General features: G+C 42.0%; 1 protein-coding gene across 4 annotated transcripts in view; it reads left to right on the top strand.

Annotated features, from left to right (window-relative positions):
* Positions 1 to 21,412, top strand: part of LRRC4B (leucine rich repeat containing 4B) — a 316,729-nt gene that overhangs the window by 190,392 nt on the left and 104,925 nt on the right. The gene's annotated exons all lie outside the window — the stretch shown is intronic.

The following is a 21,412-nucleotide window of genomic DNA, read 5'->3' on the forward strand; positions in this document are numbered from 1 at the left end:
AATAAGGCTTTCCCAGAAGAAATAACCCTACTGGGCAGATCAAAGGTTCTTTTAAAGGTGGAGAGGAAGTTAGAGGAAGACATGGAGGAATTGGGTTCCCAAATAGGATTAGCCCAAGCTAGAGCAGTACCTGAAAGGTGATTAATTGAATTAATTAATTAACCCACTATCCACTCATCCATCCAACCATCCACCCACCCATCATCCCATCCATCCATCCACCTACCCATCCACCCGCCCATCCTTCCATCCACCCACCCATCATCCCATCCATCCACGCATCCATCCACATGCCTATCCATCCATCTATCCACCCACCCATCATCCACCCACCCATCCATTCATCATTCATATCCTCAATATTTATATTATCTATGCATGCTACATTTTGCAATTTGGTTTTCAATTCGCTATGTTGTGTTTTATGTACTGAACCATTTAACAAATACAGCAGCTGTTTCTAAAATACATAGATGTAGATCAGCTATCATTAATTTAAATAATCTTTTCTGTGTGTGAGATAAGCTCAGAGTACAGAAATGATATATCGTGTCAATTTGTATACATTCGGAGAGAGAGAGTGTCAGATTCAAAAAAACGATATTCACTAAAGTGTGAAGTCCTGAGCTTACAAAGTGAATTCAAAGGGAATTTTTAACATTTAGGATAAAATAGCCAAGCTGAATTTATTCTCTAAGTCAGCCGGATTTCTAGTTTATTATATAAAACAGACTTTAGTGACCACGTACTATGGACACAGTTGGATGGCCTATCAATACCTAATCTATGAATAAGATGGTTGGGAAGAAGGATCAATAAAACCTTGACAAAGCTGTTTTGTAGAAGATCACAAAGCACAGTGCAATGTCAAAAAACACAGCCAGATCTTTGAATCTTTGAATAAGTGAAAAGCAGATTTAATACCCTGCTAAGTTATAGATGACTGTGAACTTCCTAAGGAATAACAGAGATTGATAAAAGTCTTGCAAATCGAAAAATGGGGCAAAGTTGTGAAAGCGAACCAATTTTCACTGCTGATACAATTGGTCACCGTGATGAGTGAGCTACTGTTAGAACTTTGACCCATTTTCCTGTTTCCAACTCTTTTATAGCTCTTTTATCACTCACACGGTCAATAGAGGTGCTTCCTGTGTCAGTGCTGCACAGTGTGCGCTGAAAGCTCCCCACAGAGATTCATTGATTTATGAGGAGATGCTGATTGTTGCAGCATTTTGCAGCCAATCCTAAGAAAAATTTAGGATTAGCTGAGATCATCAAGTTTGATAATCTCAGCCATATGGGCAGGGCAGTCGAGGTGAAACCAGCACAGTGTGGGAAGAAAAGGTGAATAAAACTACCATTCCCTTGCGAATGGAAGGGGTCTGGCCACCTGAACACACACATCAAGACACACACACACACATAATCATGACAGACAGAAACACACACACACCATGACAGATATACACACACACACACCAGGACAGACACACACACACACCATGACAGACACACACACACACACCATTACAGACAGACACACACACATTAAAAACAAAGACACCCACACCATGACAGACACACACACCATGACAGACACACACACACCATGACAGACACCATGACACACACACACCATGAAAGACATACACTTACACTGACAGACATACACATTCACACTTTATTTCTTGTTTTAATACCTGTGGGGACCAGTGGGCAACAGGCTGGGGGATCGTGCAGGAGAGCGGCATGCTGAAGGATTATGGAGGTGGGCGGGTTCGTGCAGGCGGCGAGTGGCAAGTTGGAGATTTTGTAGGAAGGCGGCTCGCTGGGTGTTGTTGGAGGCGGGCGGCTAGCTGCACTTATTGTTGCTGGCGGCGAGGGAGCTGTGATGTCTCTGCTCCCTCGCGTGCCGCTTAGTGAGACCGGGGCCGGAATATGACATCATCGGTCTCATTAAGCGCCGCGGGGAGCAGAGCAGAGCAGAAACATCACAGCTCCCTCACCGCCCTACTATTCGCGCAGCTAGCCGCCCGCCTCCATGACCACCCAGCAAGCCGTCTTTCTAGAAAATCCACCAACTTGCCACTGCGCCCCCTGGCTTGGAGTTAAGGGGCTTGCATATTCCAGGCGCCAAGGCAAAATTCCTATGCACCATGGCGACCTGGCGTCTGGGATTTGTCGAGCCCTCCTCTACAAGGTCACTTTAATATTAATGTTTGTTGTTATTGTGCACTCAGCATATTCCTTATCTTTTGGGTTGGTTTCTGTGGAATCTATATCTACATACTACATTTCCTAGAGAGGATTTATTTATTGAGTTTTTAAAATGAGAGCAAATGCATAGATCCTATTTCCTATCACACACACACACTCAGACACATTGACACAAACGCACACACAGATCACAATTTACATTTTTTTTTTTTTTTGCCAACCCATATTTCCAGTGGCATCTGGCTGAGTCTGTTGGGAGTCTGGTCTTCCCTCCTCACCCTCTCCAGCACAGCTTGTTGCTAAGCTGGGAGGAGCTCTGCATAGGTCTGCAGCTGGTTTGTCCTAGAATACTGCTTCTCTGTCATCCCTGTGTCCTCTTCACTGCAAATTACATTGACTTTGTGTTTTGAGAATAATAGTGAAAGGAAAACAATGGTGGGATTTATCACTATAAACAATCACTATTAAAGTTTCCACAGTGGTTGCTCCTTATTCAGCACTTACCCAGCACCTGTTTTACTTTAAATGAACACTAGAGGCACTGTATCCAATACAGTTTGCCCATTTTAGAATGTTCCGAACGCTTACCTCTGGTCCTCTGGGTGCAACTCACTGCCACCACTGCAGCTTGCCTGAGATAAGCCCAGAAGTGCAGGTCTTACCTCGAAACACGTACAATGAGGGTGCCAGGGCATGTCTGGTACCATAACCACTACAGCACACTGTAGGGATTATGGTGATTGGAATGTTCCTTTAAAAAATTGTTTCAAATAAATAAATATCCACATAAATTGCAAAAAAATATTCCACCCAGCTATAGTCACAGGCTATTTAGCCTTAATGTTGCAATTTGTTATAAATGAAAATAAATTCCAAAGCTATGAATTTTTATTTTGATTTTCTGAGGAACATAGTTTGGAAATGTTCATTCTCTGCTGTTCCTGTTGAGTTGAATTGTACTTTGTTCCTGTTTTATTTCCGACTTTGTCTCAGTTCTTATTTATTTACATTTTTTCTTATTTTGGCTATTGTAATAGGATACAGTAAAACTATTTTTTATGCAATTTCGATGTTAACTCAATAAACCCTTAAGCGTCCTTCTCTTGCGGTGTATGTTGTTGCTAAGACCTCATTCCTGATGTGAAGCAAATCTAGCGGATACTCTGCAGAGATTGCTTCAGAGCTGATCATTTGTGGCTGACTAGTTACAAATGTTTGTAGAGAGAGCTATTCCTACAGATCAATGGTGCTTTACATTTATAAAATTAGGAGAAATAAAAACATTCGATAATTAAAAAACCTTATTGTTATGTACAATTGAAGCAGAGCCAACCGCATAAACTAATTTGTGCTAATGTGTCGATCAACTTTGGGCGCAAAAATTACACACATACAAACACACAAAGCAGATGTATATACATGCACACACAGAGAAACACCATTCACACACCTAGAGACATATTTAGAGAGAAACATACACAGCCAGACAGAGACATACAGACAGAGCGTTGGTACATTACTGCTTGATTGTATTGGGTCTTTTGCTACATATTTTGTACAGGCAGGGAGAAACATATGATTCAACATAGAGACGCTACAAGGACACAGAATAAATAATTTCTACATATAACCAATTATAATGTTTACACAAAACACAGAGAACAAACAGTGTAACTTTTAAAACACAGACACAGACCCTCATGTGCACACATACACCCATGCACAGACTCACTGTCACACACACATACATGCACAGAGCTTTACACATACACAAAGACTCACGTTTACACACATTAATCTTATACGTAGCCAAATACACACTCTCACACATAGCCACATATACACAGAAATATGTTTATATCCTGTAAAACATATAATGTATGCTGTAACGGACCGTTTCACTTACAAGAGGATAAAACCCAGTTTAGGCGATATCCCCCTTTCCAGATGCACAGGCAGCTACTGCAAACACCAATCTCCCGACTGGAACCACACGAACTCTAGAATCAGCTGAACAGGAAAAGCATACCATCCGCTTACACTCCTGGCAGTCAGCATACAATCCAATTCCCCCAAAGAACGAGACGACACATCGCTTTGAGGGTTAAGCAGGAACTCTAGACTGGGACACCCAGTCTGGCTTTTATTTCCAACTCACACATACAGGCCACACCCAGGGGGAGGCATAAAATAACCAGTCAGATACATGGTACAACCCACACATCCCCTCCCCTTAGTGTGACACATAATCCCATTATGCATACAGAGTAAAATATACTTTTACACAACTTTCATAACTTTAAAACCATACATCACATTCACATAAAAATACATATCCACAATCAATCCATTCAGGGGAACAACATATTAAAAAATGGCATGAATCCGACCAGGGGTTTAAAAGTTACTAAAAGTATCTTTTGGGCCCTGGCTTGCAGCATGGCACAATCTGGCCCAAACAGAAGTAAAACATCCCCCACAATGCATCCCGGCTTCCTCCCTTCTGCCCTGGAGATAATTGGAGAAGTAATCCAATTATCTAGGACTAGAGTCAGACTTCATTAACCACATGGTTGCAAAAAGACAGTAAAAGACATAAAATTACATACTGATACATTTAACACATAAAACACACATTTCTACATATCCCCAGTTTAACTGAACACATAAATACCTACATAATATTTAAGACAGTATTACTGTGATATGTTACAAAGTCTTAAAGGGACATTAGTCCCAAAAGTCCCAATATGTCCATCGCTGATTTTAAAGGGCCAGTAGCAGCAATATAAATTATTACATGCCCAAATATAGTGTTTATAGAGCAATATGTCCATGGGCCGTAGTCGCAGGGCAGGAGGCTAGCAGCCAGGCCTCTCCAGTTCACAGTGGCGAAGCTGGTTTCGCCACATTTCTCCCCTTTGCCAATTAGACTAACAGGGTACCTGACTTTCTGCCGGTCAGTGCCCTGGTTAGTCCAGCAACCCACCCACGAAACAGAAATAACAGAGCAGCCCACCCCCACTAACCGGTTACTACATCTGGGTGAGGAAGAATTTTGTCCAAGTTCTGGTGTTTCACCACTGCTGGGTGGGAGACGGGTAGGCTGCCTTGGTGGGTTGCTGAGGGGGCAGAGACCAGCGGTACTCTGTCCTGTTGCCAGCACTACTACGGGAGTAGTCTGGTGGGCGCCTGGTTGCTGGAGACTGGCTGTCTCCCCTTTAGGTGCACAGCTCGACTGCCGGAGGGGGAGACCGACTGTCTCCCCTTTGGATCCATCACACTGAGGCTGGGGAACAGGACCGACCGTCCCTATCCCTTGTGCTGTAAGTGCAGAGACTACGGTCCCATCTGCACAGTTGTGGGGCTTAACATCTCCCCTTGGTGGGTTAGGTTGCCGTGGGAGAGAGGGTGTAACAAGCTCCTCTCTCTGGATGGCAAACTGCCGCTGGGGAGGAAGGACTGCACCTTCTGCTCCCTGAGACACACACTGCCGCTGGGGAGGGAGGACACTGCTCTCCTCTCCCTTTACTTCACACTGCCTTCCTGGCATATCACTTTGCTGCTGGGGGGCAGGAACAACAACCTCTGCCCCCTGTAACTCAGCCTGCCGCTGGGGAGGAAGGACGACACCTTCATCTCCCTGGGGTACACACTGCCGCTGGGGAGGAAGGACTGCACCTTCTGCTCCCTGAGGTACACACTGCCGCTGGGGAGGAAGGACGACACCTTCATCTCCCTGGGGTACACACTGCCGCTGGGGAGGATGGACGACACCATCAGCTCCTGGAGACACACACTGCCGCTGGGGAGGGAGGACGCTGCTCTCCTCTCCCTTCACTTCACACTGCCTTCCTGGCACATCACTTTGCTGCTGGGGAGGAAGGACGGCACCTTCTGCTCCCTGGGTTACACACTGCCGCTGGGGAGGAAGGACGGCACCTTCATCTCCCTGGGACTTACTCTGCCGCTGGGGATCTGGGCCTGCTGCCCACCATCCCGTTGGGCCCGGTGGAGAGACCTCGGTCCCATCTCCACCTGCCTGTTGTGGTTCCTCACAGGACCAATCTATGAGGACCCCTACTTCGGGTTCTTCCTGCCGCCTCAGGGGGGGGCGGCTGACCTCCTCGGATGCAGCCTCTACTCTGCTGCTGTACCACTCTTCCTGCTCATCATACTCTCCGTCCATCTTTGAGTTTTGCTCAGACATGACCTGGTTCCAGATCCCCTGGAATATGTCCATGGATATATAACCCCCATACTGGGCCACTTGCTGCCTCACCTTGGCCATAAAATCATCTTCAGCGTCAGAGCCTTCCATACTTGTCTGCTCCAAGTCGCTGGATACCTCTGCTGCCAGGGGCGCTGCACGAGTGCTAACGTTGCCCTCAATTTGTAACTCCAAGGAATTGGTGTTCTGTAGCTGTCCTTCTGGCTGTGGGAACAATCCCGCAGCTTGTTGGTTCCTCTGCGTCGTTCGCAGCATGAGGTACGCCTGTACATCGTTGTAGACCCGGTCTGCCATCTGCTCCGCTCGGGCTGGTGAGAATAGAGCCATCCTGCTCCTATATTCCCTGGCAAACTCGGATTCCTCCTCCTCCCTCGGAGGTGCTGCAGCAGCTGCGACTCTGTCTCCTTCCATTTTCCTGATTTCCTTTGTAGATAGGGTCGCTGTACGGATACTAGCGTTGCCCTCAATTTGTAATCCAGAAATGGTGTTGTCTGTAGCTGTCCCTCTGGTTGTAGGAACGATCCCACCGCTGCCACCAATTGTAACGGACCGTTTCACTTACAAGAGGATAAAACCCAGTTTAGGCGATATCCCCCTTTCCAGATGCACAGGCAGCTACTGCAAACACCAATCTCCCGACTGGAACCACACGAACTCTAGAATCAGCTGAACAGGAAAAGCATACCATCCGCTTACACTCCTGGCAGTCAGCATACAATCCAATTCCCCCAAAGAACGAGACGACACATCGCTTTGAGGGTTAAGCAGGAACTCTAGACTGGGACACCCAGTCTGGCTTTTATTTCCAACTCACACATACAGGCCACACCCAGGGGGAGGCATAAAATAACCAGTCAGATACATGGTACAACCCACACATCCCCTCCCCTTAGTGTGACACATAATCCCATTATGCATACAGAGTAAAATATACTTTTACACAACTTTCATAACTTTAAAACCATACATCACATTCACATAAAAATACATATCCACAATCAATCCATTCAGGGGAACAACATATTAAAAAATGGCATGAATCCGACCAGGGGTTTAAAAGTTACTAAAAGTATATTTTGGGCCCTGGCTTGCAGCATGGCACAATCTGGCCCAAACAGAAGTAAAACATCCCCCACAATGCATCCCGGCTTCCTCCCTTCTGCCCTGGAGATAATTGGAGAAGTAATCCAATTATCTAGGACTAGAGTCAGACTCCATTAACCACATGGTTGCAAAAAGACAGTAAAAGACATAAAATTACATACTGATACATTTAACACATAAAACACACATTTCTACATATCCCCAGTTTAACTGAACACATAAATACCTACATAATATTTAAGACAGTATTACTGTGATATGTTACAAAGTCTTAAAGGGACATTAGTCCCAAAAGTCCCAATATGTCCATCGCTGATTTTAAAGGGCCAGTAGCAGCAATATAAATTATTACATGCCCAAATATAGTGTTTATAGAGCAATATGTCCATGGGCCGTAGTCGCAGGGCAGGAGGCTAGCAGCCAGGCCTCTCCAGTTCACAGTGGCGAAGCTGGTTTCGCCACATATGCCCACAGAGCCTTGCATATACCCTAACTATGTTGCACATGTAAACACAAAAAATTGCATTCATTCACAACTCCACAGCAATATATACAACGGTCAACAGCCCTGCATACATTCTCATTTTCCCATTTATAAATATAGATACAAACAGAGAATCATACATGAAATACAAAAGTTAAGGAAATGAGGGAGAAGCATTCCTAAACAGAAATCAAATCCCATCAAGACCAGTACCCCCAATAGAGCACTATATATAAACCTTGTAAAAAGACTGTATCACAGACAAGGTGCAAACAACACATAAATAATAAAGTTTTAATGGTTAAAAAATCAGCACAAAGTGTCTAAAATACACCAGACTGTTCAGCCAATCAATATGGAAGAAAACTAGGGAGTATACTCCAGCTTAATTGAACATACACTGAATTGTGATAAAGATTGATACTTTGCAAGTAAATCACTCAAAGTAGCAGAGTGGCTAAAAAAATAGCAACATAAGTGCATCAGCACCATACATTCATGTTTAAACTGAGCAACATACACTCTTATTCACTCAGTCCTACACAGAGTCCCATACATTCACACACAATCATCTACACTGACATTCAGCATTCACACAGAGAGCTACATGCACGGTTACGTGCACTGCCATTTACACCGAGTTCTATACATACAGAGAGACATATATTCTCACGTTCACACAAACAACTGAATGCAAACACAGAGAGTCATATATACAGGCACAGCGCTTACATTATTCACACACAGAACAAGCTAAACATTCCCCACCTCATTTCCTATAAAAAAAAATATTTTTTTAGATGGCCATGAATACTAGGTATCTATAATATGCGTTAAATACACAGAATCCGTTGAATAACAAGCCAGGTGTCTGCCAAGGCAGACCGGCCTCCATTCTTCCCAAGCTTTCCATGACTGCAATCATGTGTTACCTAGCAACACAGAGGCAGTTTCTTTCGTTATTTAGATGGCATGCCGGGGGTGCTTTCTTTTTTTACAGTCTTTCATTGCATTGACAATAACATTATATCTGTTAAGTTGTCACCAACAATCCTGTGAGCACTGAGTGATGAGTATTTAATTTTACATTACATTAGGATAACAAACCCAGTCAATCCATCAGTCATTCCTAAAAACAATGCCAATACCCCGACGGTAACAAGGAAAGCCTCAAAAGGTTAAACATTAAAATAGCCACAGTTCATGTCTGTGCTGGCCATGCAGATTGTTTAAGAGATTCTCAGCTACAATGGGGAAAATGCACGTAAATAGACACACATGCCTATACATACCTGCCAAGTGGCCATGTTTAGAAGGGACAGTCCTTCTTTGGATTTAATATCCTCTGTTACTTTTCCCTAACTAAATTTCCATCTATCTCCGTATTTTAGACTTGTCTGAGTGTATAATAGCTTCACAGCAATATCACATCCAGTAATGTGTTTTTAAAATACAACAAATGTGTTTAAAAGTCAGTCTTTATAAACACGATGCATTTTTGGTCTACATTATATTTCAACCTACAAAAGATTACCTGTATGTTATGAAGTCACTAAAATATATCATATTAGACTTGCCCCTGGCCACACCTCTAGTCACATCAGATATATCCTATCTGTATATATACAAAGCACAGACTCCATACACAGCGATACATGATATATTCTATCTGTATATATATAACCCACAGTCTCCATACACAGCGATACATGATATATTCTATCTGTATATATATAACCCACAGTCTCCATACACAGCGATACATGATATATTCTATCTGTATATATATAACCCACAGCCTCCATACACAGCGATACATGATATATTCTATCTGTATATATACAACCCACAGTCTCCATACACAGCGATACATGATATATTCTATCTGTATATATATAACCCACAGCCTCCATACACAGCGATACATGATATATTCTATCTGTATATATATATATACAACCCACAGTCTCCATACACAGCGATACATGATATATTCTATCTGTATATATACAACCCACAGTCTCCATACACAGTAATACAGGATATATTCTATCTGTATATATATATATAACCCACAGTATCCATACATAGCGATACATGATATATTCTATCTGTATATATATAACCACAGTCTCCATACACAGCGATACATGATATATTCTATCTGTATATATATATATATATATATATATATATATATATATATAACCCACAGTCTCCATACACAGCGATACATGATATATTCTATCTGTATATATATATATATATAACCCACAGTCTCCATACACAGCGATACATGATATATTCTATCTGTATATATATATATAACCCACAGTCTCCATACACAGCGATACATGATATATTCTATCTGTATATATACAACCCACAGTCTCCATACACAGTGATACAGGATATATTCTTTCTGTATATATACAACCCACAGTATCCATACACAGCGATACATGATATATTCTATCTGTATATATATAACCACAGTCTCCATACACAGTTATACATGATATATTCTATCTGTATATATATAACCACAGTCTCCATACACAGCGATACATGATATATTCTATCTGTATATATATATATATATATATAACCCACAGTCTCCATACACAGCGATACATGATATATTCTATCTGTATATATATATATATATATAACCCACAGTCTCCATACACAGCGATACATGATATATTCTATCTGTATATATACAACCCACAGTCTCCATACACAGTGATACAGGATATATTCTATCTGTATATATATAACCACAGTCTCCATACACAGTGATACATGATATATTCTATCTGTATATATATAACCACAGTCTCCATACACAGTGATACATGATATATTCTATCTGTATATATATAACCACAGTCTCCATACACAGCGATACAGGATATATTCTATCTGTATATATACAACCCACAGTATCCATACACAGCGATACATGATATATTCTATCTGTATATATATAACCACAGCTTCCATACACAGCGATACATGATATATTCTATCTGTATATATATATAACCACAGCTTCCATACACAGCGATACATGATATATTCTATCTGTATATATATATATATAACCCACAGTCTCCATACACAGTGATACAGGATATATTCTATCTGTATATATATATATAACCCACAGTCTCCATACACAGCGATACATGATATATTCTATCTGTATATATACAACCCACAGCCTCCATACACAGTGATACAGGATATATTCTATCTGTATATATATATATAACCCACAGTCTCCATACACAGCGATACATGATATATTCTATCTGTATATATACAACCCACAGCCTCCATACACAGTGATACAGGATATATTCTATCTGTATATATGCAACCCACAGCCTCCATACATAGCGATACATGATATATTCTATCTGTATATATATAACCCACAGCCTCCATACACAGCGATACATGATATATTCTATCTGTATATATATATATATATACAACCCACAGCCTCCATACACAGCGATACATGATATATTCTATCTGTATATATATAACCCACAGCCTCCATACACAGCGATACATGATATATTCTATCTGTATATATATATATATATACAACCCACAGCCTCCATACACAGCGATACATGATATATTCTATCTGTATATATATAACCCACAGCCTCCATACACAGCGATACATGATATATTCTATCTGTATATATATATATATATACAACCCACAGTCTCCATACACAGCGATACATGATATATTCTATCTGTATATATACAACCCACAGTCTCCATACACAGTGATACAGGATATATTCTATCTGTATATATATATATAACCCACAGTATCTATACATAGCGATACATGATATATTCTATCTGTATATATATATAACCACAGTCTCCATACACAGCGATACATGATATATTCTATCTGTATATATATATAACCACAGTCTCCATACACAGCGATACATGATATATTCTATCTGTATATATACAACCCACAGTCTCCATACACAGTGATACAGGATATATTCTATCTGTATATATATAACCACAGTCTCCATACACAGTGATACATGATATATTCTATCTGTATATATATAACCACAGTCTCCATACACAGTGATACATGATATATTCTATCTGTATATATATAACCACAGTCTCCATACACAGCGATACAGGATATATTCTATCTGTATATATACAACCCACAGTATCCATACACAGCGATACATGATATATTCTATCTGTATATATATAACCCACAGCCTCCATACACAGCGATACATGATATATTCTATCTGTATATATATAACCCACAGCCTCCATACACAGCGATACATGATATATTCTATCTGTATATATATAACCCACAGTGATACATGATATATTCTATCTGTATATATATATATATATTTAACCCACAGTCTCCATACACAGCGATACATGATATATTCTATCTGTATATATATAACCACAGTCTCCATACACAGTGATACATGATATATTCTATCTGTATATATATAACCACAGCTTCCATACACAGCGATACATGATATATTCTATCTGTATATATATAACCACAGCTTCCATACACAGTGATACATGATATATTCTATCTGTATATATATAACCCACAGTCTCCATACACAGTGATACAGGATATATTCTATCTGTATATATACAACCCACAGCCTCCATACACAGTGATACATGATATATTCTATCTGTATATATATAACCACAGCTTCCATACACAGTGATACATGATATATTCTATCTGTATATATATAACCCACAGTCTCCATACACAGCGATACATGATATATTCTATCTGTATATATATATAACCCACAGTCTCCATACATAGCGATACATGATATATTCTATCTGTATATATATAACCACAGTCTCCATACACAGCGATACATGATATATTCTATCTGTATATATATAACCCACAGCCTCCATTCACAGCGATACATGATATATTCTATCTGTATATATATAACCCACAGTGATACATGATATATTCTATCTGTATATATATATATATATTTAACCCACAGTCTCCATACACAGCGATACATGATATATTCTATCTGTATATATATAACCACAGTCTCCATACACAGTGATACATGATATATTCTATCTGTATATATATAACCACATCTTCCATACACAGCGATACATGATATATTCTATCTGTATATATATAACCACAGCTTCCATACACAGTGATACATGATATATTCTATCTGTATATATATAACCCACAGTCTCCATACACAGTGATACAGGATATATTCTATCTGTATATATACAACCCACAGCCTCCATACACAGTGATACATGATATATTCTATCTGTATATATATAACCACAGCTTCCATACACAGTGATACATGATATATTCTATCTGTATATATATAACCCACAGTCTCCATACACAGCGATACATGATATATTCTATCTGTATATATATATAACCAACAGTCTCCATACATAGCGATACAGGATATATTCTATCTGTATATATATATAACCACAGTCTCCATACACAGCGATACATGATATATTCTATCTGTATATATACAACCCACAGACTCCATACACAGCGATACATGATATATTCTATCTGTATATATATAACCCACAGCCTCCATACACAGCGATACATGATATATTCTATCTGTATATATATAACCCACAGTCTCCATACACAGCGATACTTGATATATTCTATCTGTATATATATATAACCACAGTCTCCATACACAGCGATACATGATATATTCTATCTGTATATATATAACCCACAGCCTCCATACACAGCGATACATGATATATTCTATCTGTATATATATAACCCACAGCCTCCATACACAGCGATACATGATATATTCTATCTGTATATATATAACCACAGTCTCCATACACAGCGATACATGATATATTCTATCTGTATATAATAACCCACAGCCTCCATACACAGCGATACATGATATATTCTATCTGTATATATATAACCCACAGTGATACATGATATATTCTATCTGTATATATATATATATATATTTAACCCACAGTCTCCATACACAGCGATACATGATATATTCTATCTGTATATATATAACCACAGTCTCCATACACAGTGATACATGATATATTCTATCTGTATATATATAACCACAGCTTCCATACACAGCGATACATGATATATTCTATCTGTATATATATAACCACAGCTTCCATACACAGCGATACATGATATATTCTATCTGTATATATATAACCCACTGCCTCCAGACACAGCGATACATGATATATTCTATCTGTATATATATAACCCACTGCCTCCATACACAGCGATACATGATATATTCTATCTGTATATATATACAACCCACAGCCTCCATACACAGTAAAACAGGATATATTCTATCTGTATATATATATATATATATATATATATTGGAAAGTGGAAGGGATATCCGGTGTAGCGCTCTAATAGTAGTGGATATATAGAAATAATGAAAAGAAATCCTAACTGTACCTTAATAGATCATATACACTTATGAGTAGTATCACTCTATTCAGGGTAACCTTAAACAAAAAACACAAATATACAGAACATAGTGTAACCTGTATACAGGGTGTAAATAAAAAAAAGGAAGTGCGTAGATTACTAACTCACACTTTCAAGAGCTATCACACTAGCTCAGGTATATGCGCCTTAGGGTCCGTAGAGGCGACCCTCACCCTCCTTTCAGTCCAAGTTTTCTCCAGGTGCAATGTCCCAGGTAATGGGTATAGGAGGGCAGAGGCGGCTCTAGACTTTATGAGGCCTTAGGCGAAACGCAAACATGAGGCCCCACTAACAAAAAAGTGTCACATATACACATTGATGCACTGTCTATGTGCCTGAGAGTGTGTCTGACAGAGAGTATCCTTGTGTGTGCGAATGTATGTCTCTGTGAGCATGTTTGCGTTTTTGTCTGAGACCCTATGTGTATGGGGTAGCTGATGGTGAGAGGGAGCGGGGGGTGTGATGGTGAGAGGGAGCGGGGGTGTGTGATGGTGAGTGGGAGCGGGGGATGTGATGGTGAGAGGGAGCGGGGGGTGTGATGGTGAGAGGGAGCGGGGGGTGTGATGGTGAGAGGGAGCGGGGGGTGTGATGGTGAGAGGGAGCGGCGGGTGTGATGGTGAGAGGGAGCGGGGGGTGTGATGGTGAGAGGGGGCGGGGGGTGTGATGGTGAGAGGGAGCGGGGGGTGTGATGGTGACAGGGAGCAGGGGGTTGATGGTAATGTGAGAGGGAGCGGGGGGTAATGGTAATGTGAGAGGGAGCGGGGGTGATGGTAATGTGAGAGGGAGCGGGGGGTGATGGTAATGTGAGAGGGAGCGGGGGGTGATGGTAATGTGAGAGGGAGCGGGGGTGATGGTAATGTGAGAGGGAGCGGGGGTGATGGTAATGTGAGAGGGAGCGGGGGGTGATGGTAATGTGAGAGGGAGCGGGGGGTGATGGTAATGTGAGAGGGAGCGGGGGGTGATGGTAATGTGAGAGGGAGCGGGGGGTGATGGTAATGTGAGAGGGAGCGGGGGGTGATGGTAATGTGAGAGGGAGCGGGGGGTGATGGTAATGTGAGAGGGAGCGGGGGGTGATGGTAATGTGAGAGTGAGAGGGAGTAATGTGAGAGTGAGAGGGGGTAATGTGAGAGTGAGAGGGGGTAATGTGAGAGTGAGAGGGGGTAATGTGAGAGTGAGAGGGGGTAATGTGAGAGTGAGGGGGTAATGTGAGAGTGAGGGGGGTAATGTGAGAGTGAGAGGGGGGTAATGTGAGAGTGAGAGGGGGGTAATGTGAGAGTGAGGTAATGTGAGAGTGGGGGGGTAATGTGAGAGTGAGAGGGGGTAATGTGAGAGTGAGGTAATGTGAGAGTGGGGGGGTAATGTGAGAGTGAGAGGGTAATGTGAGAGTGGGGGGGTAATGTGAGAGTGAGAGGGGGGTGATGTGAGAGTGGGTAATGTGAGAGTGAGAGGGGGGTGATGTGAGAAGGAGGGGGTGATGGTGAGTGGGGGGGAGGCTGAGGGTGGTGACAGAGGGTTATGCTGAGGGTGGTGATGCTGAGGGTGGTGGGGATTAATGCTGAGGGTGGTGAGGGGCGATGCTGAGGGTGGTGAGGGGTGATGCTGAGGGTGGTGATGCTGAGGGTGGTGGGGGGTGATGCTGAGGGGGGTGATGCTGAGGGGGGTGATGCTGAGGGGGGTGATGCTGAGGGGGGTGATGCTGAGGGGGGTGATGCTGAGGGGGGTGAGGGGTGATGCTGAGGGTGGTGGGGGGTTATGGGGGATGGTGAGGCTGAGGGTGGTGGGGGTGAGGCTGAGGGTGAAGGGATAATGGTGAGGGTGGTGGGGGTGAGGCTGAAGGTGGGGAGGGGTTATGGGGGATGGTGAGGCTGAGGGTGGTGGGGGTGAGGCTGAGGGTGGGGAGGGGTTATGGGGGATGGTGAGGCTGAGGGTGGTGGGGGTGAGGCTGAGGGTGGTGGGGGTGAGGCTGAGGGTGGGGAGGGGTGATGGTGGTGGGGGTGAAGCTGAGGGTGGTGGGGGGTGATGGTGACTGTGGTGGTGGGTGTAGCTGAGGGTGGTGGGGGTGAGGCTGAGGGTGGTGGGGGGTGATGGTGGGGAGGGGTGATGGTGAGGGGTGATGGTGGTGGGGGTGAAGCTGAGGGTGGTGGGGGGTGAGGCTGATGGTGGTGAGGGGTGAGGGTGGTGGGGGGAAGGTGAGGGGTGAGGGTGGTGGGGGGAAGCTGAGGGTGGGGAGGGGTGATGGTGGGGAGGGGTGATGGTGTGGAGGGGTGATGGTGTGGAGGGGTGATGGTGAGGGTGGTGGGGGGTGATGGTGGTGAGGCTGAGGGTGGTGATGGTGGGTGATGGTGGTGGGGGTGAGGCTGAGGGTGGTGGGGGGTGATGGTGAGGAGGGGTGATGGTGGTGGGGGTGAGGCTGAGGAGGGGTGATGGTGGTGGGGGTGAGGCTGAGGGTGGTGGGGGTGATGGTGGTGGGGGGTGAAGCTGAGGGTGATGGTAGTGGGGAGTGAGGCTGAGGGTGGTGGGAGGTGATGGTGGTGGGGGGTGAGGCTGAGGGTGGTGGGGGTTATGGTGGTGGGGGTGAGGGTGGTGGGAGTGATGGTGGGGGTGGTGGGGGTGATGGTGGTAGGGGGGTGAGGCTGAGGGTGGTGGGGGTGAGGCTGAGGGTGGTGGGGGTGAGGCTGAGGGTGGTGGGGGGTGATGGTGGTGGGGGGTGATGGTGGTGGGGGGTGATGGTGGGGAGGGGTGATGGTGGGGAGGGGTGAGGGTGGTGGGGGTGATGGTGGTAGTGGTAGTGGGGGTGAGGCTGAGGCTGAGGGTGGTGGGGGTGATGGTGGTGGGGGGTGATGGTGGTAGTGGGGGTGAGGCTGAGGGTGGTGGGGGTGATGGTGGTGGGGGGTGGGGGGTGAAGCTGGGGGTGGGAGAGCCTACCTTTCCCTGGTGGTCCAGTGGGCTCCCTGGTGGTCCGGTGGCCACTGCTCACGGTCTGCAGCTCCTCAGAGCTGCAGACCGTGTAATCTCGCGAGATTTCAGAGCGTTGCCGTGGTAACCCGCGGCAACGCTCTGATTGGCCAATTCTCGCGAGTCACATGGTCTGCAGCTCTGCACACTGCGGAGCTGCAGACCAGTGTCTGCGATGGTGGCCGGGCAGCCAGGAGGGGCCTCGCACCCGGCGGCATACCGGGCAAGCCGCCGGGCCCCCTCCTGGTGTCAGGTCCTCGGTCAGTGACCGAGGACCTGACACACTCTGCCAACAGGCAGTTTAGGCGGCCGCGAGGCCCCCGCCAGCGCGAGGCCTTAGGCGGCCGCCTAAACCGCCTAATTAGAGAGCCGCCTCTGTAGGAGGGAACATATAGCGTAGTACAGTCTATGTATTTAGGAGATATAGTACGAGGTAATGTAGATATACTCACAAACCCGGAGCCAATATATCGTCTCGCTTCATAAGGTGTATGTGGTTAAGGACCACATTCCTTCTTTGTAAAAGCAGGTAGAAATAAAAGCCGTAAGTGTGAAAAATATATATATATAATTTATTATAAAAAAATATATAGTATAACATGTAACTTTTAAAATAGTATGTAGATAAAATAACACTAGTGGCTATAGTCCAAAAAGCAATTCTGTCTGCTCACTGTTCATCCAGGACGCGTTTCACCAAATTGGCTTCCTCAGCTGGAAAAATGTTCAGAAGATATTGTGGACTCCTTCCTGCTTATATACCTTTGTTAATTGTGGGCTTCAGGCTTGTATTTCGCGGGCAATTTCCATGGGAACGGAGATGCCCTGCGTTTCAAGCCTCCTCTTCGTTTAGTTACTGCCGGGTATGATCACTTCCGGTTTCGGCTCCATTAGCATCATGCGTTCCACGGTGCGTTCCACAGTGCGTTCCACCGTGCGTTCCACTTGTATGGCCGTGTTAAAACTGTCCTGCGCCATATTTAGTGGATATAGTCCTCGGAAAATTTATAAAGTTGCATCAGAGAGAGTGGCAATTCATCTAATGGCAATACATTAGTTTATATATCCCTAGTGAGCAATATGTATATGTATATATATTTATAACATGTATGGCTATTAATTTATCTATATGGCAGAGTAAAAGAGACAGGCAATAATCTAAGAATATAAAAATTCTATAAATTGAGCTATTTAAAAACCCTAGTGATTTCCACACTAGGTAGAAACATACAGGGAATATGTAAAACCAAGAGAATAATTTGAAGAGTGGGTGGGAGCAACCCTATATGGAAAAAACTCCAAGGGCAATGGATGAACCCCAGAACAATTTAATCTAAAAGAGGAGATATAATGGAGGCTTAACAGAATATATATACATATAAAGAACTACATATATACATGTAAAATCACAAAAAAAAAAGTGGCTTAGTAAAACCAATAGATACCATACACAACGCACTTACTAAATGCAAGAGAAATACTAAGAGGAGTAGATAAAATCAATCAGTTAAAAAATGGCACATTTCAAAATCTGAATTAAGACCGTACGGGATAAGGCTATTTAATTTAAAAATCCATTCCATTTCTATTTTGCTGAGTTTTAAATTAAAATTACCTCCTCTCCAATCTTTAGATATCTTATTAATTCCCAGAAAAATTGTACCTTTTATCTCACAATTATGATGAGTTTTATAGTGTAATGACACGCTGTGTTTTTCAAAGCCTTTACTTATATTTCGACCGTGTTCTTCTATTCTTATGTGTAGAGCTCTTGTGGTCTTACCTATATATTTTAGCCCACATGGGCATTGTATAAGGTAGATAAGGTTTTTCGAATGGCATGTTATGAATTCTTTAATCGGATATTCTAGCCCTTCGTTACATGTGAATTTTTTTATGTGCCTTTTTTTATAACTTGGACTGAAAGGAGGGTGAGGGTCGCCTCTACGGACCCTAAGGCGCATATACCTGAGCTAGTGTGATAGCTCTTGAAAGTGTGAGTTAGTAATCTACGCACTTCCTTTTTTTTATTTACACCCTGTATACAGGTTACACTATGTTCTGTATATTTGTGTTTTTTGTTTAAGGTTACCCTGAATAGAGTGATACTACTCATAAGTGTATATGATCTATTAAGGTACAGTTAGGATTTCTTTTTCATTATTTCTATATATCCACTACTATTAGAGCACTACACCGGATATCCCTTCCACTTTCCACTATCTTTGATAGAAAGATAAACACGGTGGCATAGCAGCTCACAAAATATATATCTTTGGAACTATCCAGATTACAAACCTATATACATAAGCGCTTGTACTTCCTATTCTATATATATATATATAAATAACCCACAGTCTCCATACACAGCGATACATGACATATTCTATCTGTATATATATATAACCCACAGCCTCCATACACAGCGATACATGATATATTCTATCTGTATATATATAACCACAGCTTCCATACACAGCGATACATGATATATTCTATCTGTATATATATATAACCCACAGTCTCCATACACAGTGATACAGGATATATTCTATCTGTATATATATATATATATATATATATATATATATATAAATAACCCCCAGTCTCCATACACAGTGATACATGACATATTCTATCTGTATATATACAACCCACAGCCTCCATACACAGTGATACAGGATATATTCTATCTGTATATATATATATATATATATATATATATATATAACCCACAGTCTCCATACACAGTGATACATGACATATTCTATCTGTATATATATAACCACAATCTCCATACACAGCGATACAAGATATATTCTATCTGTATATATATATAACCCACAGCCTCCATACACAGCGATACATGATATATTCTATATATATATATATACAACCCACAGCCTCCATACACAGTGATACAGGATATATTCTATCTGTATATATATACAACCCACAGCCTCCATACACAGTGATACAGGATATATTCTATCTGTATAAATATATATATATATATATATATATAACCCACAGCCTCCATACACAGTGATACATGATATATTCTATCTGTATATATATAACCACAGTCTCCATACATAGCGATACATGATATATTCTATCTGTATATATATATATATATATATATATATATATATATATATATATATATATATATATATATATAACCCACAGTCTCCATACACAGCGATACATGATATATTCTATCTGTATATATATAACCACAGTCTCCATACACAGCGATACATGATATATTCTATCTGTATATATATAACCCACAGTCTCCATACATAGCGATACATGATATATTCTATCTGTATATATATAACCCACAGTCTCCATACACAGTGATACATGATATATTCTATCTGTATATATATAACCACAGTCTCCATACATAGCGATACATGATATATTCTATCTGTATATATATATAACCACAGTCTCCATACATAGCGATACATGATATATTCTATCTGTATATATATATAACCACAGTCTCCATACATAGCGATACATGATATATTCTATCTGTATATATATAACCACAGTCTCCATACATAGCAATACATGATATATTCTATCTGTATATATATATATATATATATATATATATAACCACAGTCTCCATACATAGCGATACATGACATATTCTATCTGTATATATATAACCACAGTCTCCATACATAGCGATACATGATATATTCTATCTGTATATATATAACCACAGTCTCCATACATAGCGATACATGATATATTCTATCTGTATATATATAACCACAGTCTCCAT

The sequence above is a fragment of the Pelobates fuscus genome, chromosome 11, assembly GCF_036172605.1.
Source record: "Pelobates fuscus isolate aPelFus1 chromosome 11, aPelFus1.pri, whole genome shotgun sequence".
NCBI classification, from domain to species: Eukaryota; Metazoa; Chordata; class Amphibia; order Anura; family Pelobatidae; genus Pelobates; species Pelobates fuscus.